We start from the raw sequence: 13,607 nt of genomic DNA, 5'->3' as shown, positions 1-13,607 counted from the left end.
CCAGGTACAGTCAAGACGAACTTTTTGAAAACATTGTATCTTATGAAATGTAGTGGTGTATTGTTTCAATATCTTTTCCACTATTGTGTGCGATGAGGTTGTAAAAAATGGGTAAAATGTAATTTTACCAGATTTGCCCACGGGGTGTTTTCACCTCTCAGGTCATATAGGAGAGCTCCTGTATCACCAACCTCACAGTTCTCATTCTGGGATGGCGGAATTGCTGTATTTTTGACGGGGGGGGGCCTTCTGTTGTTCCTACCTCTGGAAAACATAGGCCTAGCAATCCATCCACCACGGCACTGCAGTCTGACAGGGGCAGATGCCACAAATTATTGTTCCATGTCGGAGTCACACCCCTCTAACCAAAGTTTCCCCTCCCAATACCATCACTCTCAACTATTGATTTCTTTGCTTCCATTGGAAGAGCCTTGAAGATAATTCACTGTTTTCATGGTAGAAAGTCCGTTTCCTACAATACTGAGGAGGTGTGGTACCATTGCTTGGTGCCAGGACTGGAAGTAATAGTTCACCACAGCAGTGATCAGTGGTTCAATGGACGATTCAGCATCTAAAATTATGTCAAGATTTTCTCTGTTGGTTGAGGGTTGAGAAGTTAAGGAAGGTCTCCCTTCACAACAAAGAATAATTAACTCTGTCTTAGAAGCATTGTGGAAAAACAACAAGTGATGGACGGAATGCTGAACATTGTCAAACACTCACCCCCAGTCATAGATCTGGGTTTAATCCATCGTTCTTTTGCTCCCCATGCCACCCCAGTTTGGACCCAGCCATATGCAAATCAGTCTTGACCCTGTTCCTCATGGGAACAGTCCAGACCGAACTGCCAAGCCAGGTCCTCACTGGACCGGAAACAAGCATCCTGGGACCGGTTTCGGGGTTTCACCCCTCATCAGCCAGGCTAGCTTGAATCCAGTGGCATGGGAAGCAAGGGACCCACGTCTGATTTGCATATGGCTGGGTCCAAACTGGAATGGCATGGGCAGCAAAAAAATGATGGATTAAACCCAGATCTGTGACTGGGGGTGAGTGTTTGCATTGTCAGCACTCCGTCCATCATCATTTTGTTTTGCTAATGTCGCCCTAAGTGGGAAGGGTATGCCCAGACGTGGGTCCCGTGCTTCCCATGCCACTGGATTCAAGCTAGCCTGGCTGATGAGGGGTGAAACTCCGAAACCGGTCCCAGGATGCTTGTTTCCAGTCCAGGGAAGACCTGGCCTGGCAGTTCGGGCTGGACTGTTCCCATAGGGAACAGGGTCAAGACTGATTTGCATATGGCTGGGTCCAAACTGAAATGGCATGGGCAGCAAAAAAACGATGGATTAAACCCAGATCTGTGACTGGGGGTGAGTGTTTGCATTGTCAGCACTCCGTCCATCATCATTTTGTTTTGTTAGAAGCATTGTGACCTGCTATGTTTGTTATTTAAAAAGAGAAAAACATCTTAAGGGGGTTTCTGGTGTCCATAAAACTGTGGTAAGAGCTCTACTAGCAGGTGGTGATCCACCGTGCCAAAGGCTACAAAGAATTCCAAAAGCACAAGTAGTGTGTCAAAGCCCAGCTCACCTGAGTTCTTGTTCAGTTCTGATGGAGGTTGAAGACAATCCAACCCCACCCTGAAACTGCTTGTTCCAGCACACTAGTTTTTAAAACAGTGCACTAAGAACAGAAGCTCAAGGGAAGGGGGGAAGTGGATAAAATAAAAAAAAGAGAGACAACACCGTTCTTGCGTTTCCACTGTTGAAGTGCTGCACAAATCTGCGGCCCTTTCTGACTTCTGTAGAAACTGGTGCCTAATGAAACATAAACAAAGAACAGATAAGTGCAACCTATTCCTAAATGGGTTCCTGACTATCCCTTTATTTATTGGAAATTCTCTTCTAAAAGTACCTCTTGGATCCTGGTCTCTAGTTTCCAGGTTTGGAATGTGTTACTGCTCTGGGATGTGTTTTCTATTACTGTTAAGCTTCTAAAAAATTAAACAAATACCGTTATCAGAATTACCAATATCAAACATTCATCATAATATAACTAAAGCCTAAATTCCCAATAGCAGACTCACTTTTCGCATATTTCCAGAATCTTTTATAAAACAAATACTGTACTTTTACATCAAAATACAGCATGTAATTTGTGCAAGTCCTTGATTTACTGTTTTCCTTGCTGTCAATGGTTTCCACTGTTCGATTCCCAAAAGTTCCATGAAAAAAAACAATGTCCGCTTCACAAAGTCCTGCAAAATAATCCTGCAACAAAGAGCCTTAATCACAATGCTCGTGGAAGGCACTTCGCCTCAAACTGTCTATACACAAATCCAGAAATTGCCGTCAAAGCTCCCTCAGGTAATAAAAAGTTTTGCACTTACTTGTTGCTGGCAAGAGATACTGATCAGTCTAACCTTGTCTTCTTTCTCTTTTGCAGGTTACTCGTAGGAGAGAGGCTGAGGCAAAGAGGAACCGGAAACCGGAAGAAGGAAGAGCCAGCAGCTGCGCCAATTGAAGTCAAAGAAAGTCTGTAAAGAGCAGGAGTGCCAGCGCCGAGGGATCTGTTCTCAGGTAAGCGGGAGGTAGACGAGCACAAGCACTGGGTGAGGCTCGGGGGATGCCTTTTATAGACAGGGCTGGGTGTGGTTCGAAGAGCTGGGTGTGGTTTGAAGGGCTGGGTGTGGTCCTCACATGCTGCACATGTTCTTGGAAGGTGTGCAGAGCTGGGTGTGGTTTGAAGAGCTGGGTGTGGTCCTCACATGCTGCACATGTTCTTGAAAGGTGTGCAGAGTTTCAGTTATTATGCAAATGAGTTGGATTAACACATGGCCTAGGGAGGAGTGTTTTAAAGAAGCCTTGGTAAAAGCAAGGCCCAATGTGTAAACAAAACAGCACATTAAACAACATACACAGAAGCCTAGGGGGGGGGGGGGAAGGTGAGATAACAAGAAAGGCTTTGAATAGTAAGTTTAAAAGGGAGCTATTACAGAACCCACTAGTGCAGTGAGAGGGGACATGCTCTTTGCTGTGTACAAACCCTAACAGTTGCCCCCCTCAAAGGCCCTCCTACAGGACGGGGTTTTCCTGGATTTTTTAAATAAAACCGTCTAATCAGCTGTGGGGCATGTACATATGATGCTGGTTCCCATGAATTCTCAGATTCATCATATCCTTTCCATTCTACTAAATAAAACAGACGTCCACTAATTCTTTTTGAGTCTTTTATGCTTTTCACTTCATATTCCAGATTTCCTTTAATTGGTGTGGGTGGAGGTGGTGGTTCAGGTCGGGTTTTTGAGTTGTACGGCTTAAGCAAGGACACATGGAATGTAGTATGTACTGGATATTCTTTTGGTAAATCTAATTTTACTGTTACCGGGTTTACTATGGCAGTTATACTAAAGGGTCCAATGAAACGTGGTTGCAGCTTTCGGGATCCCTCTATGTTTAGGTTTTTTGTGGAGAGCCATACCTTGTCACCAATTTTATACATTGGGGCCTCAGACCTGTGTTTGTCTGCTTGTCTTTTCATGCTTTCCTTGTACTTTAATAAATGTTTCCTGGCTTTGTCTTGTATGTCACCTAACCTCGTTAGTCTATCCGTTACTGTAGGCAACAGGGAATCTTCTAACAAAATGGGTATAGCTCTTGGATGATACCCCTGGAAGAAATAGAATGGTGAGCAAAGTAGAGCTGAATGCTCAGTATTATTATAAACAAACTCTGCTACAGGAAGAGCTTCCAACCATTCACTAGAATAATCAGCCAATAAACAACGTAGCGTTTGAAGTAAGGTTTGGTTCAGTCGTTCAGTCTGTCCATCTGTCTCTGGGTGGAAAGCAGTGGATAAGGCCACATCTATTTTCAGTTTTTCACATAATTTTTTCCAAAATCTGGAGTTGAACTGGCTCCCTCTGTCTGAGACCACTTTGCTTGGCAAACCATGTAATCGCACAATTTCCCTTATAAAAATATCGGCAAATTCTGCCGCCGTGGGTAATTTCCGTAATGGTACAAAATGTGCCATTTTAGATAAAAAATCCACTATAACCAACACTGTTGTGAAGGATTTTACAGGTGGTAAACCTACAATAAAGTCTACGCTCACAGTGTGCCAAGGTTGTTTGGGTGTTGGCATTGGTATTAACAAGCCGTCAGGATCCTTATGAGAAGATTTATGTCTTGCACAAATTGGACAGGTAGTGACAAATTGCTTAATGTCCTTTCTTATAGTGTCCCACCAAAAGTGTTTTTGCACATTTTCCAGGGTTTTTACCCAACCAGGATGACCTGCCAACGGTGAGGCGTGATGCCAAATTATCACCTGTATTTGTAATTCAGAGGTGGGCACTAACAGCATGTTGTCGTGATACAATAAAGCTCGTTGTATTGTGTTATGGGAATCCTTTAACCAATCCTGAGGTGCTATTTGCATGTGTGCATTATATAGATCTATGATGAAATCCTTCTGTTGTACTGGTGCCAACAACTTTTGGGGAGGAATAATGGGTTCTCCTATTTTATCTTGTTTCATGTCTGAGGTATGTCCGTATCTAGATAACACATCAGATTGAATTTGTTGTGCACCTGGTCTATAGGTTATAACAAAGTCAAATGTGCTAAAAAAATTTAACCAGCGCATCTGACGTGGTGTTAGTGCTTTAAGTGATCCAAAAAACTGTAGGTTCTTATGGTCAGAAAAGATTGTAACTGGGTACTTGGCTCCCATTAAATGGTGCCTCCATTCTGAAAAGGCTACTTTGATAGCTAGTAGTTCCCTTTCAGCCACAGTGTAATTTTGTTCAGCTGGTAATAACTTTTTGGAATAGAAGGCTATAGGATGTAACTGGCCATCTACTGCATCTCGTTGAGAGAGAACTCCTCCTAAAGCTACTTGTGAAGCATCCGCTTCAACAAAAAAGGGCAAGTCAGGATCAGGATGTTTCAGAATTGGGGCTGAAGTGAACTTTTGTTTTAGGAGTTGAAAGGCGTGTGCCGCCTCATCAGTCCAAAGAAATCGTTGCCCTTTCCGCAACAAGGTAGTTATTGGGGCTGCAATGTCTGCAAAATGTGCAATAAACCTCCTATAAAAATTGGCGAAACCCAGAAATTTCTGAATATCTTTTACAGAGGATGGTTCTGGCCAATCAGCAATAGCACTGATGTTCTTTACATCCATAGTTATTCCTTGAGGTGACAGGCAGTATCCTAAAAAGTCCACCTTGTTGACATTAAAAGTACACTTTTCTAACTTAGCAAAAAGATGATTTTCTTTTAACTTTGATAATACTGCACGAACATGTTGGGTATGTTCTTCTGAGTTCTTAGAGTAAATGAGGATGTCGTCTATCTATACTATGACACAAACGTCCAGGAATTCGTGTAGGACCTCATTTATAAAGAACTGAAAGGCCGCAGGGGCATTACATAACCCAAAGGGCATTACTGTGTACTCAAATAAACCAAACTTTGTCTTGAAAGCTGTCTTCCACTCATCCCCCTCTTTTACTCGGACCAGGTGGTAAGCTCCCCGCAGATCTAGTTTAGTGTATACAGTAGAATGTCTTAATTGATCCAACAACACAGGTATTAGAGGAAGAGGATATTTATTATTTATTGTAGCCTTATTTAGTCCTCTATAATCGATACACGCGCGCAGGGATTTATCCGGCTTCGGGATAAAAAAGAGTGGAGATGACACTGGAGATGTGGAATGACGGATGAACCCAGACTGTAGTAGGTCATCTAGGTAGGTTCTTAAGTATTTGGTTTCTTCGTCAGTCAAAGCATATACTCTGTTATTAGGTAAAGGGGCCCCTGGGATAAGATCTATACGGCAGTCATAAGACCGATGTGGGGGCAGCACACTAGCCTTTACTGGATCAAAGACGTCTTTAAAGTCAGAATATTCAGGAGGGAGACTTGGTTCATCTTGTGTAACACTAGCACAGTGTAATACTGTGCTCTGTTCTGTACCTGCTTCTTGATAGCAATTGGTTCTACAGAAAGAGGAATCCAAAGTAACAGTTCTATTCACCCAATCAATTTTTGGGTTATGAGTTGTTAACCAGGGTACCCCGAGAATCAAACCAAAATTAGGAGTATCTATCAGATCAAAGCTAATCACCTCTGTGTGCCCGTTCTGACAGACCATAACAAGTGGACTTGTTTGTTTTGTGATTAATCCAGAGGTCAATTCTGACCCATCCACTGCACATACTGCTTCTGGACAAGGCTTTAGGCACATAGGAAGTCCTAAGATTTCAGCTAACTTATTATCCACAAAATTTCCTGTCGCCCCTGAGTCCAGTAGGACAGGGAGAGAATGCCTCACTTGGGTAGTAACAATTAAAACGACCTGAATTATGAAATGTCTAGGTATGTGCGGTACCCTGAAGGCTGCAGCATTAGAGGTTTGATTAAGATGTTTTCTCGAACAAGTAACCTCTCCCCTTGTCGAGCTTAATCGTTTCCCGATTCAGTTGAGGAGGTGGAGGAAACAGCACCCTTTCGTGGAGTTTTAGGCTTTACTGGACATTCTCTGGCAAAGTGACCTGCCCTGCCACAATATAAACATAATTGAAATGTTCTCCTTCTTTCTTTTTCCTCTGATGTGAGTGGACCTCTGAGTGTCCCTATTTGCATAGGCTCTGGTTCAGGGAGTTTATTATCTGTGTCTTTCTTCTCGTGTCTAATAAAAGTTAACCGTGATTCCAGTCTGTATTTATCTCTCTTTCTTTCTCCTAGTCTATGTTCTAATTTCACAACTAAATCTACAAAGTCTGAATAGTCTTTTGGCAAATCAACGATATGAGCCAGCGCGCCTTTTAACTCGTCTCTCAAACCTTTATAAAAAAGGGAGACACGCTTTTCTTCTGGCCACTGTGTCTCGGTGAGTAAACGATTAAAACTAGTGAGATAGGTCAATAAATCCTTGTTACCTTGTTTAAGATTTAAAAGCTCATTATCACTTGCCTGCATGACAGTGTGTTTTGCAAAAAGGCTGGTCATGGTACGTTTAAATTGATTCTAATTATGGAGGATGGGATCATCTCTATCCACGAAAGGAATTGACCAATTGGCTGCTGTGCCACCCAAATAAGACAAGACGAATGCCACTTTCGTATCATCAGTAGGGAACTGTTGTGGCTTACAAATGAAGTGTAATTGACATTGATTGATAAAAACATGGAATTTGTTACTATCTCCATGAAAACGTTCAGGTGCTGCTAAGGGCACAACATTAGGAACATTAACAGTAACCTCAACTGGGGAAGGCAAAGTTGTATGTTTTGATGGCGCCCCTGTCTCTGAGGAGGTTTTAAACAAAGGCGTAGAAGCTGTGTTCCACTGAGATCCCCTAAATTTATACCTGCTTAAATCGTGTTTTAAAGAGGTATTCTCCATCTTTAATCTCTCTATTTCCTCTTGCATATGTTGCAAGATGCCAGACACTGATTCATTATGAGCCAAGTCCTCATTTAGGGCCTGCGCCATATCCGTGACGTCAATGCCCTCTATTTCTTCCCCGGTATTCATCGTCCACCAGAACTGAAATTATTTTTTAAGGCTTGTGCTTCTGTCAAAGCCCAGCTCACCTGAGTTCTTGTTCAGTTCTGATGGAGGTTGAAGACAATCCGACCCCACCCTGAAACTGCTTGTTCCAGCACACTAGTTTTTAAAACAGTGCACTAAGAACAGAAGCTCAAGGGAAGGGGGGAAGTGGATAAAATAAAAAAAAGAGAGACAACACCGTTCTTGCGTTTCCACTGTTGAAGTGCTGCACAAATCTGCGGCCCTTTCTGACTTCTGTAGAAACTGGTGCCTAATGAAACATAAACAAAGAACAGATAAGTGCAACCTATTCCTAAATGGGTTCCTGACTATCCCTTTATTTATTGGAAATTCTCTTCTAAAAGTACCTCTTGGATCCTGGTCTCTAGTTTCCAGGTTTGGAATGTGTTACTGCTCTGGGATGTGTTTTCTATTACTGTTAAGCTTCTAAAAAATTAAACAAATACCGTTATCAGAATTACCAATATCAAACATTCATCATAATATAACTAAAGCCTAAATTCCCAATAGCAGACTCACTTTTCGCATATTTCCAGAATCTTTTATAAAACAAACTGTACTTTTACATCAAAATACAGCATGTAATTTGTGCAAGTCCATGATTTACTGTTTTCCTTGCTGTCAATGGTTTCCACTGTTCGATTCCCAAAAGTTCCATGAAAAAAACCAATGTCCGCTTCACAAAGTCCTGCAAAATAATCCTGCAACAAAGAGCCTTAATCACAATGCTCGTGGAAGGCACTTCGCCTCAAACTGTCTATACACGAATCCAGAAATTGCCGTCAAAGCTCCCTCAGGTAATAAAAAGTTTTGCACTTACTTGTTGCTGGCAAGAGATACTGATCAGTCTAACCTTGTCTTCTTTCTCTTTTGCAGGTTACTCGTAGGAGAGAGGCTGAGGCAAAGAGGAACCGGAAACCGGAAGAAGGAAGAGCCAGCAGCTGCGCCAATTGAAGTCAAAGAAAGTCTGTAAAGAGCAGGAGTGCCAGCGCCGAGGGATCTGTTCTCAGGTAAGCGGGAGGTAGACGAGCACAAGCACTGGGTGAGGCTCGGGGGATGCCTTTTATAGACAGGGCTGGGTGTGGTTCGAAGAGCTGGGTGTGGTTTGAAGGGCTGGGTGTGGTCCTCACATGCTGCACATGTTCTTGGAAGGTGTGCAGAGCTGGGTGTGGTTTGAAGAGCTGGGTGTGGTCCTCACATGCTGCACATGTTCTTGAAAGGTGTGCAGAGTTTCAGTTATTATGCAAATGAGTTGGATTAACACATGGCCTAGGGAGGAGTGTTTTAAAGAAGCCTTGGTAAAAGCAAGGCCCAATGTGTAAACAAAACAGCACATTAAACAACATACACAGAAGCCTAGGGGGGGGGGGGGAAGGTGAGATAACAAGAAAGGCTTTCAATAGTAAGTTTAAAAGGGAGCTATTACAGAACCCACTAGTGCAGTGAGAGGGGACATGCTCTTTGCTGTGTACAAACCCTAACATAGTGATGCAGCACCCACATCAATGAATTGAAGGTAGTTATCCCACATGCCAGGTAAGGAAGTCTTTTTTTCAAAACAAGCTATGAAGCCAGATTGAAATGTCTTTTGAGAGAATGTGACACTGCATTCTTTAAGACACCACCTGCCACTGTGACAACAATTAGATATGACTCTGACACAATCAGACGCAGGCAGTGAATAATTTGAGCTGGCGATTTCCAGTGCTGGCAGTTAATTGTCAACACCAGCACTTAGGAAAGTCTGCCACATAGTGGCACTGTTTGTCTCATTTAGAAATGCAAACTGTAGTGGGGTCCTGACAAGGCCCCTGGCACTTATTTTGTTAGAAATTAAACACTGGATGTAGGAGAGTGAGTAGTTGACAGTGTGTGTCCCCTGTATGAGTCATGCTGCAGAAGGGTTGTAGACCCTACATGGATTAGAGTTAGACCTGTCTGGAGGACTTTTACATTGCATTTAGGGCCATATGTACGAAAGCTTTTTCCCATAGACACAGAATGGGTGAAATCCTTTGGTACATCTGGCCCCTAGTTCTTTATTACCTGTCTGCGTTAAGGTAAACCTTAATCCATACATCCTCTCTTTTATTCTTCTATATTAATTGGTCAATCCTAAAGCTGTATTAAATCACATTGTCACACTGACCTTGTCTGCACTCGACCCACTCTCTTTAGGTGCACCTAGCAGAGATCTGGAGAGATAAATGAATTGCAACAATGTAGAAAGTGTAATCACGAACTATTGTGTGCTCTGGGGATTAGGGCAACATTGAAAGACAAAGTCACCAAGTCAAACTCTTCTTTCACCATTCCTTCTCTCACTGCAGCCTGTTGTCCAGCTCCCTTTAAGGAGGGGGAATGGATCGGAATGTGGAATTCTGGGGAGTACTTTTGTGAGCCCTGCACTACCTCCTTAAATGGTCCTTTGGTTATGAACTTCTGCATTTCTGCCCCTTCTGCAGTACCCAAGTGCACCAGGGGCAAAAAAATGCACAAGCCATTGAGCCCACATTTTTACATTTTATTTGTGCCTGTTTTTTTACTGGATGGGCATCCAGTCTCCACCCCATCTCCTGCATCATCGTCTTGGTGTTTTACGTCATACACAGCAATGAATGTTTGAAATCCCGCTGGAAAGGAAGCAGGGTTTCCTATATCAGAAACCTGCATGTGGGGCACCAGGAAATAGTCAAGCTTCGACAAGGTATGCAGGCCACTTGCTGTGTGAGTAATGCCTTTCATTAGGATGTGACTTAACATTCTGTTTTGTGAAAGTGCTCTATAGAATTAAATCTCAAGATCTAGGTTGCCTTTCTCCTCTATTTTCTTAACTCACTTTCACTGGCATTAGGACTCTGAGCACTTTACCACTGCTAATCAATGCTAAAGTGCATGTGTTCTCTCTTCTAAACATGGTAATGTTGGCTTGCATCCAGTTGCCATATTTAATTTATTTATAAATCCCTTGTAAAGTGGTTATATATGTACTTAGACACTGTAATTTAAATGCTACTAGTGGCCTGCAGTAATGATTGTGTCACCCACTTAAGTAGCCCTCTAAACATGTCTCAGATATGCCCTTGCAGTGCCTGTGTGTCATTTCGACCTGACAAATAAGCTTTTGCCAGGCTCAAACCTTCCTTTTTTACTAAATATAGTTCACCAAGAGGGCTGGGTGCAATGTCTTCAAAATGCAGGACACGTACTTTTAACTTTTAACTGTCCTGGTAGCAGAATCCCTTTAAGTTCATTTGTCACCACTAGAAGGCCAGATCTCCCATAAAATAAAATTGGAGTTGCCTTATTACATTTTATAAGCTGTAATTTCCAAATGGGAGCAGGTCATGATTGGTGTCTTTGGAATTGTAATGAACAATCCTACCTTATGGTGGTGAAGTTGGACTTTAAATTACAATTCTGAAAATGCCACTTCTACAAATTTACCATTTTCTAGCCTTAGCCATTTGGTGCCTGCAGCTTCCCTGGGTCACATGACTGAGTGTAGCTGACAGTTGGGCTTTGTGTATTCCTCCTAAACAGCCACAGACAATGGTAGTTTAGGCGGACTGGATGGGTCATCACTGGCAGGATGGGAGGGAAGAGCTGGACAACAGCCCAGCTTACACATCAATAGGCTGTGTCCTCTCTTCACACAAAGAGCTGAATGACGCTGCATTGCACTTCATCCAGCTTGGAGCCTGGCGTGGAGGTAGGGAATTCCATGCACTTCAAAGACACTGTCTAGAAGCTTCTCCCACCTTCCTGAACTAGGGCACCTAGGTATAAAAGAAGGGCATCAGACACCACCACTTCAGTACACGTCTGGACCTGTGAAGTCTCTGACAGGAAGAAGGACTTCTGTGCTGCTGAAAGGATTGCCATTCTTCTGGACTGCTATTCTGAAGGAGCTACTGCTCTTCTGTGCTGACCTGCTGCCTTCCTGCCGGGGGAGAAAGAACTAGCCCTGTCACCCATCTTGCAACCGTGACCCAGAGTGACTCAAAGAGCAAGTCTACTAGCCTCCCGATCTGGGCCTTGGGGACAAAAAAGGCTCCCCTACAGCTCCTGGACCTGTCTTCAGTGAGTTCCTGACCCCCTAAGTGATACCTTTCAGGTTCTGGACCCTTGGTGTGGCTAAGTGGGCTCTTAAATCAAGCTTTTGGGCTGTTTGTGACATTGAGTAAGACAGTTTGCACTAAAACCGTGGCCCTTGCCCTGAAAACCAGCGCAAGTCACCTTCAGCCCATCTCTTCATACAGCAAGCATCAATCAACGCACAGGACCGCCAACACGAAGCTCCAGCCCACCCTGCCTGCTCCTCGCGCCATGCTGACCACTGCCGGAGATGCTCTCTTTGCTCCTTGTGACCCTCTCCAGTGAGAATGGGACTCTTGGCACAAAACTTGAGAAGATAAAACTTCTGTGGGACTGACCTAGGACTGTATATGACCTGTGCTCCATCGCGGTCAATGTGAACTTTTGACTTTGAACCAATCCAATGCGACTAGATATCCATGGTTGTTCCTTTATGCTTTTAGGTGCTATATTGCAGATTATTCTTAAAAAATTCATAACTCCGGTTCTACTGATTGAATTCTTACGATATGGTCTTGCTTTATTTATAAAATTTTGCTCTATTGCTCTATACTGGCATGGGATAGTTTTTATGTGGTGTTTTCACTGTTTCACTGTTTGAAGTGTTGCCCAAATACTTTACATATTGCCTCTAAATTAAGCCTGACTGATCTGTGCCAAGCTAACAAGGGGGTGAGCACAAGTTAAGTTGTGTCCTACCCTGACAAGGATTGTGGTTGTTGCTTGACCAGGGTTCCCATCCCAATCACCAAACAAACCAATTTCTTACATGGATAGTTTCATTATGTTTCACAAGTAATACTTATCTTGTAGCACTTTCTTTTGTAGACAAACCACTTTCACTTTTGCCACTGTTAATGTAAAAGTCAACACTCGGGAAAACAACAGTTGCTGACATTCACTGTTAGCATTTCAGTTGATTAATGTAATTGTTAGCATTAATGATCAACAATACAATTTTAATTCAAATAGTGTGCACATCCAAAACATCAGGATATCATCGATAAATCTGCGAGAACAGTGATTCCATTTAATAAATAGGGTAAAATCTTTAGCCTAGGCATGCTTTGTCTTATATTGATGTATAAAAGGTTTGCATAAGATGAAGCATACTTTGAGCCATTGGCAGTCCACTGGCCCCAGTGATCCTTGAATGAGAAAACAGAATTCTCCAGAATAAATATAGTCATGCCCTATAACATCTTGGTGTGCTCCATACAATTAGCAGATCTTAAGAACCAAAAGTATTCCATGACTTTGATATATCATTATGTCTTAACACTGGTGTACAAACAGCATACATCAAGCATCTGAACATGCTTGGGATTCAATATAAATTTATAAACAAAGAACATCTGCACATAGATTTAGACTTTCAATAGAACTGCATTTATTCATAAAACAGTGCCAAATTGGGCTTTCTTCAATTTTTTCAACAGGTGTTGAAAATAGGTTCCCATCCAGATTCAACATATATTGATAGAATATTAAATACATTTGTCCCTCAAGAAGCCCCACATTGTGGGAAAAATGCGTTGGCTGTTTCCCTTTAATCTGTAACAATCATGACAAAAATGGAATAAAAGACTTTATAATGAAAACTTTGTGTGTGTTCATGAATATACACCATAAAGACTGTTGAATTGGAAAGGCATTCACAAATGCAATGATGGATTATATTAAAATCTGGACAAGAATAACCTTCATGTTTTTATTTGATTGATTTACGAGCTTTAGGTGTCTGGCTGTGGAGGTAGACATTTTGGCTGATGTGTATTTGTGGGACCCAGGAAATGAGGTTTTGATTTCACAACTCTCTTTATAAATAAGCAAAAAACTTGCAAAAAAAAAGTATTGAAAAAAATAACAATTACGCATTTATAAATGGATATTCTACTGTGTATGTGATCCAAGCTCTGCATATCCTAT

This window comes from Pleurodeles waltl, chromosome 2_1 (assembly GCF_031143425.1).
Source record: "Pleurodeles waltl isolate 20211129_DDA chromosome 2_1, aPleWal1.hap1.20221129, whole genome shotgun sequence".
Taxonomy (NCBI): domain Eukaryota; kingdom Metazoa; phylum Chordata; class Amphibia; order Caudata; family Salamandridae; genus Pleurodeles; species Pleurodeles waltl.
This window is presented reverse-complemented; position numbering follows the sequence as displayed.